This window comes from Apium graveolens, chromosome 11, assembly GCF_009905375.1.
Source record: "Apium graveolens cultivar Ventura chromosome 11, ASM990537v1, whole genome shotgun sequence".
NCBI classification, from domain to species: domain Eukaryota; kingdom Viridiplantae; phylum Streptophyta; class Magnoliopsida; order Apiales; family Apiaceae; genus Apium; species Apium graveolens.
Genome location: NC_133657.1, coordinates 148,351,156 through 148,364,650, shown reverse-complemented (window position 1 = coordinate 148,364,650; position 13,495 = coordinate 148,351,156). Strand labels below are relative to the sequence as shown.

General features: G+C 43.8%; 1 pseudogene; it reads right to left on the bottom strand.

The window, feature by feature from the left end:
• Positions 1–108: 108 nt before the first annotated feature.
• LOC141695997 (protein IQ-DOMAIN 19-like) lies at positions 109–1,632 on the bottom strand (annotated as a pseudogene).
• Positions 1,633–13,495: the final 11,863 nt, after the last annotated feature.

The following is a 13,495-nucleotide window of genomic DNA, read 5'->3' as shown; positions in this document are numbered from 1 at the left end:
TTATCTAGCATTTGGTGTATCTTAACTTACAAGATTCTAAGATTTTAGCAATTTGTATACTTCGGTTAGGCTTTTTTTAACACCGTCAGTGGACAGCTGGAAGGGAGGGTAAAGTAGGGGCTATGCTGTCTTTTTCCTGAACATGACCATACGAAACTAGCGTCCATTTATAGAAACAATACGATGACTAAATGTCCTGAACCTGCTTTGACAGAAACAACAGGATGAGTAAATTAGAAAAAAAAACAACATGATGAATAAACATGCTTTGAAATCAGTTACTGATTACTAGTATCTAAAGTTGTCATTGTAAATTATGTGGTCATGGGAATTTGTCAACAATGTACTGTTTGATCCACATTCACTATCTTTCACTGAAATTGCTGGTTCATCTAGTTCTGGCCAGGGGTAGTAATTCTGATGGAGTTGAGCAAATGAGTGAAGACGATCTTTCCATCCGTACAGCTCTTGGAAAATTCTTCCCCTCCATTCGGTACTCTCCGCTTGCTTGGCATTAAAATGTTTCTCCAGGACGCTGTTTTGGTGCACTATGTGAACGAAATTTAGCCTTTGAAGACTTTGTATTGGCCATGTAATTTGGGAGAAACTGTTACTCATAACACCGGTCATTCTCTGCTTTATACAAGATTTGAACCTTTGATTGGTGAGGTTTATCCATAGATGGAATATTTTGAGGACTTCTGTGTAGAGTATTGTGGAAAAAATCATTGAAATGCCCCTTGTTTAATTTCGAGCTCATGTTGGTAATAGATGATCGTGCTGGTGACATGTATTGATAATTTTGTTTCGAGTATCATTGGTGATGATAAATGCAGTATCTATTCTTTGTCTGTTTATTGTTGAAATAGCTTATTATGCTCTTTGCATTTTCTCTTGTAACATCAATATCTACTTCCACAGTCTTGACGCGGTCATCCTGTACTCAGATAAACATCAAGCAAATAATTGATATAACAAATAGAAAACTTGTAAATCAACATTTTTTCAAGTATGTTAATTGTTCATGTCAATTCTGATATAGGTGATCGACCAAAAATGTTGAAGCTTAATTGAATCGCATACGTGAACTTGTTATCTGTACATTTTGTCTAAATTGATTACCTTCGGGTTATATGGATTTAGTTGGTTAATCATTTTAATTCTTCTAGCACGAGCTCAATTGTTAGCGATCAACAAGGCCTGCAAGCACCGAAATGTTGCAGTAGCTTGTTTCCTCACTAGATGACCACTCACCTATGATTGCAACTTCACCAGTCCTTTCAATGCAATCAACGCTTTTCTTGCCTATTTAAGTGAGAAAAGTGCCGGTCAAAATTCATATGTAAGAATTTTATTGGACTCGTCTAGATGATTTTAAGGGATTTTATTTGTTGGTTGCTACAAATTCTTATGCGCAAGTAAATAAGTATATTTGTAAATCAATTGACATTATTTTAGTAAGACTTAATTCTACTATTCGTGTATACTTATATACTTTGTAACTGAGTAATTTCCAGCATATACCAAAAACAACCTAAACACATATTGAATTTTGGTAGCAGCGATATCTTCAACTGAAGTGGCTACCCGACGGTATGTGCAAGTTCGTCTCGTTACAGCTTTATTCGCCATGTATGCTACAGCGGCAAAAGTATCTTCAACTGTAATGGTTGTCCGAGAAGAAGAATAAGTTAGTATTTAAATGAAGTGGTTGGAAATGGTGAAACTACAAGACTACCCCTATGCTTTGTCGGTGTTAAACACAATCTAACGGAAGTACACAATTTGCTAGAATCTTGTAAGTAAAGGTATACAAAATGCTAGATACTAAAACAAAGGTACACAAAGTGCATGAAGTGGAAACTTGAGGTACACACTATGTATTTAACTCTTTAAAAAAACACTTGAGATTCATCAGGTGCTTATTCCAGAGTTTTCTGCTTGCTCAAGGCATTAACATTGTAAATTGCAACCCAAATCAGCTACCTTAGAACTTTCAGGGAACCCATGAATACCATAATACTTGATAGTGTCTTCTAATATCAGGACATGGTAAATATGGTCACCACAATCCTTGACGGTGTCTTCTAAGATCGTTATGATCTAATTTGGTCAAGTGAACAATTTTCTGTGGAGGAAATTATATAAGTCAACCTTGTACGTCGGGAGAATGCTTAAACTCATTAACCGGCATCATTATCAGGGTTGAGTGACTTGCAAGATGGTGAAGTGCATTAGAAAAAACCACCGGCAGGAACAATCAAGTTTAATGGACGCGGCGATTTTTGAGGGAGAAGAGACGTTTAATTTTTGGATGCATTGTCTGCAACCACCATGGCTCCTTGCTAAGAAGGGCTTCCCTGTACGAGGAGTCTATCACCTCATATTGCTCAAACTGCAGGTTTCAAAGAGGCCTCAAGCTGGTGTATGCCACAGAACTGGAGTAACATCTGGAAGTATTCTCTCGTCAACCCGTCCATTCCCATAACAGAAAAACCAACTTCTTCACCTTCTTTCAACATTTTTTAAAACTAAACATACTATCCTCGATCCTCTCATAAAGTACTACTACATACTTGAAAATGTTTTTGTTTTGGTCATAACTTCTCCCTTCGATTTCTTCGGTCTTACACATTTAATTCGGAATCTATAACTTGTGGTATTCATCGGGTTTGTTGGAGAACATCATATCCAAACTTCATTAATTGGGTTCTATAAAGTTTGCTGTTGACGGAGGAATCTAGTAACAACAAAGATTGAGATTTCTCCCTGGAACTAAGATCTGTGACGGTGGTTCTTTGCCGGAAACTTAAGCGGTGTGTGGTTGATTGTGGTTGTTTTAGGCTGAGATTGATCAGAGTAAGTGGTGGCTCTCTTATCAGCTCTCAACTTCTTACCCTCTCAATGTGCCTACGTACCCTTTATATAGGGATCAAGCCTGACGTAGTTCTCGTAGAACAAGAAGTCTGATGAGTTTAGACTTCTTACTCCTAAGCCCAGTAGAAGCCCATCCAATATCCGTCTTCCGCTAGCTTTAGGAATGTCCAACTATGAGGCCCAACCGCGAAGGCCCAAGGCTCCTCCGTAATCGTAGGACTTCACGGATAGTGCATCTCCCTGCGCAAGGATAACACTCCACTACAGCTATCTCCCTTGATTTACGAACGCAGGTATAGCCACGGTTCACCTCAAGTGCCAGACGCGTCCCTGTCCCCCGAATGAGGATAACCCACCAGATAGCAGGACAGGTGATCCCAAGCTCCTGGGTGCAAAGTGCAGGATGACTCCAAAGTTCTCCAACGAGGATACCCGTTGAATACAAGAACAGAGCTCCCAAAGCACACACCAAAGTTAACCCCGCATCCCCAACGAGGACACCCGTTGAATACAGGAGGAGGCCTTCAATCATCAGGCATACCCCTGGAGGCCTTCTAGCTTTTCACGGACATCCCCCTCCTTGACCGTCTCAAGGAGGGAATTCTTCAAAGAGTACCTGCAAAAAATACATTAGTAAAAATAACTTCCATTGCTCCTCCCCATGCAAGCCCTGTCCTAAACTCATCAAAAGTATATAGACCAAAAATAGGACGCGTCCTAACCCTTTGGGCCCGTCCTCACCTTCATAAATCCAACCTTGTTTCCTCATCAATCGTTCCTTATTGCATGCAAAACCACAAGACGCGTCCTAGTGGAGACAAGCGCGTCCTACCTCTTTCATTGCCACAAGATCACGTTTACCAGGTAATTTTCCTAATGTTGACGCGTCAACCAAAAGTGGGCGCGTCCATATCCAAGCTTCGCCATTACCAGAATATAAAGCACCAAATTAAATATACGCGCGTCCTATATGTCAGGACGCGTCCTATCCTTCCACAATGCAGCATCGGGTTTGACCGTATGTAATCCGCATTTGACCCGAATCAACTCAATGCCAAATTTTAGATATAACAACTACCCCCCAAATTCCACTTGCAGTTAAAAACAAAATTGGAATTTTTATCCTACAATCCAAGCAATGAAATTTGGTTCACAGGACGCGTCCAAAGCACAGGACGCGTCTTGCCTTTACTCTGTACTCGTAATATACAGCTGTCCTCCACGTCAGCTATATCTTCCCCTATAAATACCCAGAGGCGTAACCGTCATTTTCATCCTTCACCTTCTCAGAAAACTACCATCACTGTCGCCTCTAAACTTTGAGCTCAAAACCCCGACGATTTAGCCGGCCATTTCCTGATTTCTTTAGCTCAATCCACTCCTCAACTCAAAAGGTACACAAATCTCCTCTTATTTCTTTATTTGGCCAAATACATTGGTTTTAATGAGCAAGAAACCGTTCGTATGCTTCATGTTCATATCAACTGCTCTTCATGTTCGTTTGTATGTATATGTGTATGTATAGGCAAATATAACATGTTTAGCTTCCCTGATCTCCCAACTACATGTTTCTAGGATTTTATCATATTTCCCCCAAATTGCTAATAGTCGATTAATATTCCTCCGCATCATAACCACGTAGGACGCGTCTTCCCGTCAAGGCGCGTCTTATTTTCCTTTGTTAAAGGCATACGTTTAAACCGTTTTAACTAAAGGTCATATAAGGGCAACACCTTACTAGGACGCGTATTGATAGTGAATTTCATACGATAGATTCTTAGGACGCGTCCTCAAATATCTCTAGCATCTTCCTTATGGTTCATTCATTCACCATCTTCTTTTTTCTTCCTCTTTTTTTTTTGGACGCGTCCTCAAATGTTTATTCCTTATTTTGCAGCTGGAGGACACGTCTTCTTCCTCACCATTTCACCCGTTTAAGGCTCTCAACAAACGTATAGGAATCTATTCCCCACACCTGATCTCTTTTAAACCCGACTTTCCCGAAATCCATAGGACGAATTCCTTCCTTAAAGCAGAAAGACGCGTCGTTGGTTCCCTTAAATCAAAAAGCTCTATAATGTCTAATTCCAGCTCCGATTCCATGGACCATGTTCCCATAAGCTCAAGAATGGAAAAGAAGGGAGTCAAAAGGCAAAGAACTCCAGTTCTCCACACTAGGGCCGCCATCGAAGATTGGACGGACGATGAAATTGTTCTTACCACAGGCCAAAAGCCCCGAGGAACAGCTGTTTCAGACGAGGACGCGTCCCATTCCCCGGACGCGTCAGATTCCCAAGGCGCGGCTCCTTCTCAGGACGCGTCCCCTCTTAGTGTAAGCGAATTTGAAAAGAGGGCACCCGACCCCGAGACATATCCTGTGTCCCCCCAAAAATCTGATTCTCCCCTGGAACATTGGGAACCTTCAGACGTTGAAATAGATTGTGACTGGACCAGGCTTTGTACCCTAACAGAAGCAGAGAAAAATGCCAGAAGGAAGAAAGAAGGTAAGCTAGCCTGCGTAGCCCTTGACTCGACTGCAACCGACGGGGAAATCCAATGGCACATGAAGTACTATGACATAGAGGGCATCTGAGCGCGCCCTCTTCGAACCATGTGGCCACACATATTCAACATTGGGAATCAAAGGATCCCAAGAATGGTACTTACACCAAAGTTAATTTCCCTGGGTGTGGGCGCGCCCTTGCATCCATACATTAAGAGAATTTTGAAATGGTACGAGTGGCTCCAGTCCAACTATCACCAAATTCATACAAGCTAGCCTGGGCTTTATACATTATGTACCATAACTTGAGGCTGGGCGCGCCCTCAATGAAAGAATTCAGCTTCTTTTACAGCATCAGTAAATCAATTCCCGGGTACCATTTTCTGGTTGTCAACAAATGGTTGAACAACAAGGGATTTAATGAAGGTAAAATCAGCCATGAGAGAGACTGGAAGGAGCCATTTTTCTACATTTATGACGTCAAAAGGACGCGCGTTCGCTTCAACTTGAAACCAAGTGAGTTCAATGTTTTGGACGCGTCCTCTCTATCAGGGCGTGCCTTTTCTTTTATAACCTTTTCTTTTTTCCTTATTGTAACCTATTCTCCCTTCTCTTAGACAAAAGGACCCAGAAAGAGCTAGCAGGAAGGAAGAAGAAGAGGGCAGAGAAGGTATTACAGTATGCTGAGAAACATTTCAACCTCAAGGACATGATTACCAAAGAGAATTTGAAGAAAATAGGAGCTTTGTCCCCACGGGTGGGTTCTCTCTGCAAATTTCGAGATTTCCATAACCGGAAACCCATCCTCACCGCTTCTGAAAAATCTAAAGGGCTCCAAGCCACAGAAATTATTCAGCCAGACGTTAACAAAAAAATGGATTTAGAGAAAGGTAAGAAATTATTATACGTAAGACGCGTCACTGCTTTAGGACGCATCATACTTATGCTCACCTTTTTGCTTTAATTTGTGTCTGATTTATAAACGTTACTATACATATGCGCTATCACCTTGGGCGCGCCCTACCCCCCGGGCGCGTCTCTTTATTGCAAAAAGCGTCTTAGGTAAGACGCGTCACTTCTTTGGGATGCGTCATTCTCACACTCATTCATACATCCTTGCATTCGTTTATATCCGTCACGCATGTAGAATTTTATATCATGATATGGGCGCGTCTTGTTTCCAGGACGCGTCTTCTTGTACATAACTAATCCCTTTTCATGTTTATATCGCAGATATGGCCTTTCTTCCCAAAGGATTTGCAATTAGGGCCACCAAAAAGCTAAGGGCCAAAAAACTGCCCCCTACAAAGGTTGATCCAAAATCAAAATTCCCACCTCCTGTTGTAACTCCTTCTCCTCCACCAAAGATAATCGACACTACCGTGTTTGACATTCCCGAGAAGGTGGAGGACGCGCCCTCGAAGCGTCAAAAGGTAGTTCCTGATGACCAGTCTTTCGTTCTCAAATACCTGGGCGCGTCCTCTGTTGGGGATTTCACAGAGGATGAAGTCAGAGGTTTGACCTTCAGAACAGAGCAACAAACAGAGGAGGCCATGGTGAGGGCTGCAGCTGAGCTCCACTTGCACGCTAGGCAAAGCGCTAATATGTCTGCAAGGCTTAGGGCGCGTCTTGCTGCTGCAGACACTGCAAAGAGCCAGGCCGAAGACAAGGTCAAATCCCTGGAGAGATACATTACCCTGCTTGTCCAAGAAAAAGATGCTGAGATCAAACGTCTGGAGGGGGAGAGGACGCGTCTAGAGACGAAAAAAGCTGTGTTGGAAGGCAATATCTCCTCAATAGAGAAGCAAATGGACAGTGTCATTGCGCTGAATTCCACTATGCAGCTGGAGCTTGACACCCTAAATGATGATAGGCTGCATGGATGGACAGAGGAAAAGAAGCTAGTTTACCAACACGGCTTCCAGGTTGGGTTTTAAGAATGGTGCTCTGGGTTCATTGCCAACGACCCAGAGTATACATTTTCAAAGTTTGATGTAGATACCCAGATATGGGTAAATGATTTCAGGGTCAGGGCCACAGACTCCATCAAGAACAAAAAGATTTTTCTGGGCTTAGAGGAAGAGGACGCGTCCCCTGATCCTGCTCCGCTTCAGACTCAGCCTCCCCCTGCGGACGACCAAGAAAAGCCTCAGGACGCGCCTCCTGCCTATGACACGTCCTATGTTTTTCATGTACTTTACTTGAACTATTTTAAGGGTGCGGGCCCCTTGAAGCCTTGCAAATTGTAGTGTCTATTTTTGAACTTCATTCGCTTGTACTTCTTTATGAAGCCTCTTTGCCTTACCCATGCATATTTTTACTTCAGTATTCTATTTTGCCATTCATATGGGCGCGTCTTATGTTTAGGACGCGTCAATTTTGACCATCACAAGTCAAGCAAATATCCGTTATGGGCGCGTCCTCTCAGTTGAACGCGTCTTTTAATTTTTTTTGTTTTAAAAAATATACGAGCATGGCCCCATGTTGTACCTGCGTATTTAATCAAGGCACAAAGCACAATTGGGCACGTCTTAATGTTTTGACGCGCCTCACCTTCGATCCAAAAATACATCATCCTTCAAGCAGGACGCGTCCTTAGCAAGGACCTTTTCTTTTTCAATTATGTTTTGTCAAAATTACAGTAACATTCAGTCTAAAGGAGCATCAACCAAGATAACTTGGGCGCGTCCTTGAAAATAGTACATTTCCTAGTTCCATTTTACTTGAGTTTCATTGTTCCTTTTGACAACCACTACTTCAGTTATCATTCGTATAAAGCTCTCACTTAGGGCGCGCCCCATGTTTAGGACGCGTCATGCAACCAAGCAAACCAAGCAAATATCTTTTTGGAAAATTTCAAAATTTTATTTATAATGCGCTCTGGTGTCTAAAGTGCACCAGTCCCACGGCTACTATGCTCTGTGGGGAAATTATTTCTAAAAAATGACCCTTCAACTAGTTCCAAGGTAAGTAGTACATGCACTACCCCCTAGGCTAGGAGGAATTTATTTAATTCTAGCCTATAATCCGGGCATAACCCAAAATAATAAAAGAAATACGTAAGGGGCCAAAGCCGCGCCTTACTGGTAATACTTTCGGAGATGTTCCGCATTCCAAGCTCGCGGAACCAGCTTCCCTTCCATATCTTCAAGGTGATAAGTCCCCTTCCACAAGATGGACTTTATTCTGTACGGTCCTTCCCAATTAGCCCCAAACACTCCATGTTGGGGGTTCTTTGTATTGGGCATCACTTTCCTAAGTACCAAATCTCCCACCTTCAGCAATTGTCCTTTTACCTTCTTGTTATAATACCTTGCGGCGCGTTGCTAATACGCCGTTAGCCTTAGCTGAGAATTTTCCTCGTCTCCTCTAAGAGATCTAAATGAAGCCTTTGATTAACCTCAGCATCTTCTTTCCTGTAACAATCTCTGCGAAGTGATCCCGATCCAACTTCCACGGGGACCATAGCTTCGTAGCCGTAAGTTAGCATAAACGGCATTTCTCCCGTAGTAGATCGTGGCGTAGTGTTGTATGACCATATCACCTTCGGGAGTTCTTCAGGCCAATTCCCTTTGCGTTCCTCCAGCTTGGTTTTGAGGGTATGCTTTATTATTTTGTTAACAACTTCTATTTGTCCATTACTTTGAGGATGATAGACCGCTGCAAACTCCTTCTTGATTTTCAACTCCTCACATAGTTGTCGCAACTCCTTGCTATCAAACTGCTTTCCATTATCGGAGACAAGCTTGTAAGGGATTCCAAACCTACATACGATTGAGTTGAAAACAAAATCCCTGATTTTTTTTGCGGTGATAGTAGCCAGTGGCATAACTTCCACCCATTTAGTAAAGTAATTGACCGCAACCACTGCATACTTGACGTCTCCTTTAGCTTTCGGCAATTCTCCGATAAGATCAATTCCCCACATGGCGAACGACCACGGGCTTGCCATAGGCGTCAATAGTGTCGCCGACATAGACGAGTAGTTTACAAAGCACTGGCAGCGATCACATGCCTTGACGAAATTTGTAGCATCTTCTTTCATTGTGGGCCAATAATATCCTTGGCGCAAAACTTTCATTGCCAACGAGCTACCCCCAGAGTGGTTGCCACAGATTCCTTCATGTACCTCTCTTAGGATGTAATTTCCTTCTTCTTCTTCAACACATCTAAGCAGAGGTTGGTTGAACCCCCTCTTGTATAGGACTTCGTCGTATATCACATATCTTGCAGCCTGATAGCGGAGTCGGCGAGCCCTAAACTTATTCTCGGGGAGTATTCCTTTGCGAATGTAAGCTAGAATGGGCGTCATCCATGTTTCCTTGGGAGCCTCATCCACTTGCATAATTTCTATCTCTGGGATACTAGGAATCTTCTGGATTTCAAGAGGGATGGATCCTAACAACACAGCCTCTTGTTGCGACCCCATTTTTGCCAGAGCATCCGCATTACTGTTTTTCTCCCGCGAAACATATTCCAATCTAACTTTTTTGAATATTCCAATCAGGCGCTATGTACATCTCAAGTATAATTCTGTTCGCGGGCCTCGCGCTTGAAATCCCCCGTTCACCTGATTCACTACCAACTCTGAGTCACTTCTTGCAATTAAGTTTCGCACCCCCATTTCCAAAGCGATTTTTAGGCCATTAATCAGCGCTTCATACTCCGCATCATTATTGGTTGCATAAAACTTGAAATGAATTGCGCTCATCGGATGGTGGCCTTCTGGAGACACAAGCACTATACCCGCACCTGCTCCTCCATTGTTAACCGCCCCATCCACATGTAAGATCCACCAAGGATGTGGATACTCCTCCAAAGACTCCTCGACATGAGGTGGATGTAACATTACCAAAGCTTTATCATCAATTTCAGAATCAAACTCCAACAAGAAATCGGCTAAGGCTTGCCCTTTTATCGCTGTTCGGGGCACATATTCCAAATTAAACTGTCCCAACTCCACAACCCATTTCAGCATTCTGCCTGATGACTCTGGTTTATGCAGGACCTGTCGCAGCGGGTACGCTGTACGAACTTCAACTCTATGGGCCTGAAAATACGGCCGCAATTTTCTTGATGCCAGAATCAGGGCGTAAACCAGTTTCTCCATGCTTGTGTAGCGAGTTTCAGCGTCGTGTAACCGCTTGCTCACGTAGTACACTGGTGATTGCTGCCCATCTTCCTCTCTTACCAAAACCGCACTGATCGAATATTCAGACACTGTGAGGTACAGTATTAGAGATTCCCCATCCAACGGTTTTGACAACATGGGAGGGTTTCCCAGTTGCTCCTTGATTCTTTTGAAAGCCTCTTCGCATCCTGACGTCCATACAAAGTCTTTCCCCGCTAATTTAATCGCTTTAAAAAATTCCTTACATCTATCGGATGACTTGGAAACAAATCGATTTAACGCGGCGATTCTCCCAGTCAAACTCTGCACCTGTTTCACATTGGTGGGTGACTTCATATCCATCAATGCCTTGATCTTTGCAGGGTTGGCCTCAATTCCCCTGTGGTTGACAATGAACCCGAGAAACTTGCCCGACTCCACGCCGAACACATACTTTTGCGGATTTAATTTCATACGAAACCTCCTTAGAATGTTAAACATCTCCACCAGGTGCTTGATGTGGTCACTCGCCACCTCAGACTTTACCAACATATCATCCACATACACTTCCATAGTTCTCCCGATTTGATCCTTGAACATCATGTTTACCAACCGCTGGTAGGTTGCGCCAGCATTAATCAAACCAAATGGCATTCCTATGTAACAGTATAACCCCCTGTCCGTAATGAAAGATGTATGTTCTTGATCGGGGCCATACATCGGAATTTGATTGTAACCGGAGTATGCATCCATAAAACTCAATAACGCATGCCCCGCCGTCGCGTCAACCAACTGATCGATTCTTGGCAGCGGGAAGCTGTCCTTTGGACAGGCCTTATTGAGATCTGTGAAATCCACACATGTCCTCCACTTCCCATTCGGTTTCTTCACCAGTACTGGATTTGCAAGCCATTTGGGGTAGAACGATTCTTTGATCAATCCCACCTCCAACAACCACTCTACTTCTTCTTTTAATGCTATCGCCCTTCCTTCACTTACTGGACGGCGTTTCTGACGTATGCCCTTGCAATTCGGGAGGATATTCAAACGGTGACACACTACTTTCGGGTTGATTCCTATCATATCTGAATGACTCCATGCGAAGACATCAAGATTTGCAATTAGAAAGCGGGTAAGACTTCCTCTCATCTCGTCATCCAACTGGGATCCCACTTTCAAAACCTTGCTCGGGTCATTTTTATCAACTGGAATAGATATTGTGTCTTCGGGTCTTTTCGGCGGGCATATGGATCCTGGGATCCAAATCGAAATCAAAGTCTCGGGGGTCTTCGACTTCCACTTTTGCATCTGAGGGCGCGTCCTCGTTCGGAGGAGCATCAACCTCAATTTCATTCAAGGGCGCGTCCTTCTTTCGAGGAGCATCCACCTTGAAGTTATTCCCGAGACCTTGCAAAATCTCACTTCTTCCTTCCAACTTTTCCCCGTTAACCTCTTTCTGTATGATCGCCTCTGTATGGTTCACCACTACTTCTTCCATGCTACGGATCCTCGAAACACGTCCCCGCATCAAAAAAGAGTTCCCAGAGACGTAGGTTTCTTCCTTTTCGGGGCCTTCAATGAAATAGTGGGCATGGACCTCTTCACTTGGTTTCGTATGAATATCTTCTACATCCTCAAATGGGAGACCTTTCCCTTCATACCTTCTTCTACGGAATTCCTTAACAGCCTTGTGATAGCAGTCGCGTGACTCATACTGTGACCCTCTCAGACTGCCAACTCCGTTTGGCGTTGGAAACTTTATCATCAAGTGGTGTATCGAGGTTATCACCCTGAACGCTCGCAACCAAGGTCTGCCGACCAGCACATTATGCGCGGAATCCTGATCTAGCACCTTGAAATCTATCATTTGAATAACCGACAAAGCTCCTTCCCCGAGCGTGACGGGAAGCCTGACCGAACCCATAACTCTCACTGCTTCCCCAGTAAAGCCATAGACGTGCGCATCTTCGAAATACATGTCGCTATCTGGGAAACCAGCTTTTTGTAGGTGCTGTAGTACAAGATGTTTGTAGAACTCCCATTATCCAAGAAGACTCGATGTACGTTCATTGCCCCAATAAGCATGGTAATCACCAGCGCATCGTTGTGAGGATGATGCACCCACCTAGATTCTTTTTCCTTGAACGTAATATCAGCGGACTCTCCCTTAAAGACCTTCAGGGGGCTATCTTCCAAGCTGTGGATGTTGGTGAGCGGTGGATGTCGAGCTTCTCTCGCGTTTCTCTCCAGTGCTCGATTACTATCACCAACGAAAGGGTGTCCTCCAAAAATTGCCCTGATACTGCCAGCCCTCTGAAACTTGACCTCTGCTGTTTTCTCAACATCCTCCGCCCGCGGGGCCTGTCTTTCATCCTTACCCTTGTCATCAAGTCCCCTGCGTCGCTTCACCTTGTCAATACATTCTCCCAGGTATCCAGCCTTGATCAATTCCTCAATCTCATCCCGCAGGTGACGACACTCATGGGTGTCATGGCCAGTAGACTCATGGTAGTCACAATACTTCTTTTTGTCTCTGCTCTGCCATGAAGTTAGACGGTCGGGCTTCTTGAAGATTCCTCTATCCTTATTTACCTCGAAGATATGATCAATGGACGCTGCCATCGGTGTATAATTGCTGACTCTTCTCTCGTAGTTCGACGGTGGGCTCCATTCTCTCCGCGAGCTCATAGCATTTACCCTGTTAGGGCTTCTGGCGTTTTGCCGATAATCTGGGCTCAAGGATCTGTCCCTCCTCTTGGATCGCCCCTTGGAGTTATGGGTATTGTCATTCTTTTTTGTTTCTGCCAGCGACTGCTCGATTGCTTTGAACGACTCCGCCTGCGCAAGCACATCAGCTAGTGACACTGGGTCCTTCCCTTGCAGGTGCTTCCAGAAATCCGTCCCCACACGCAACCCAACTATAAGTAGTATTTTCAATGTTTCATCAGTTGCACCCCTCACCAAAGTAGATTCTGCATTAAACCTCTTGAAGTACGAAGTCAAAC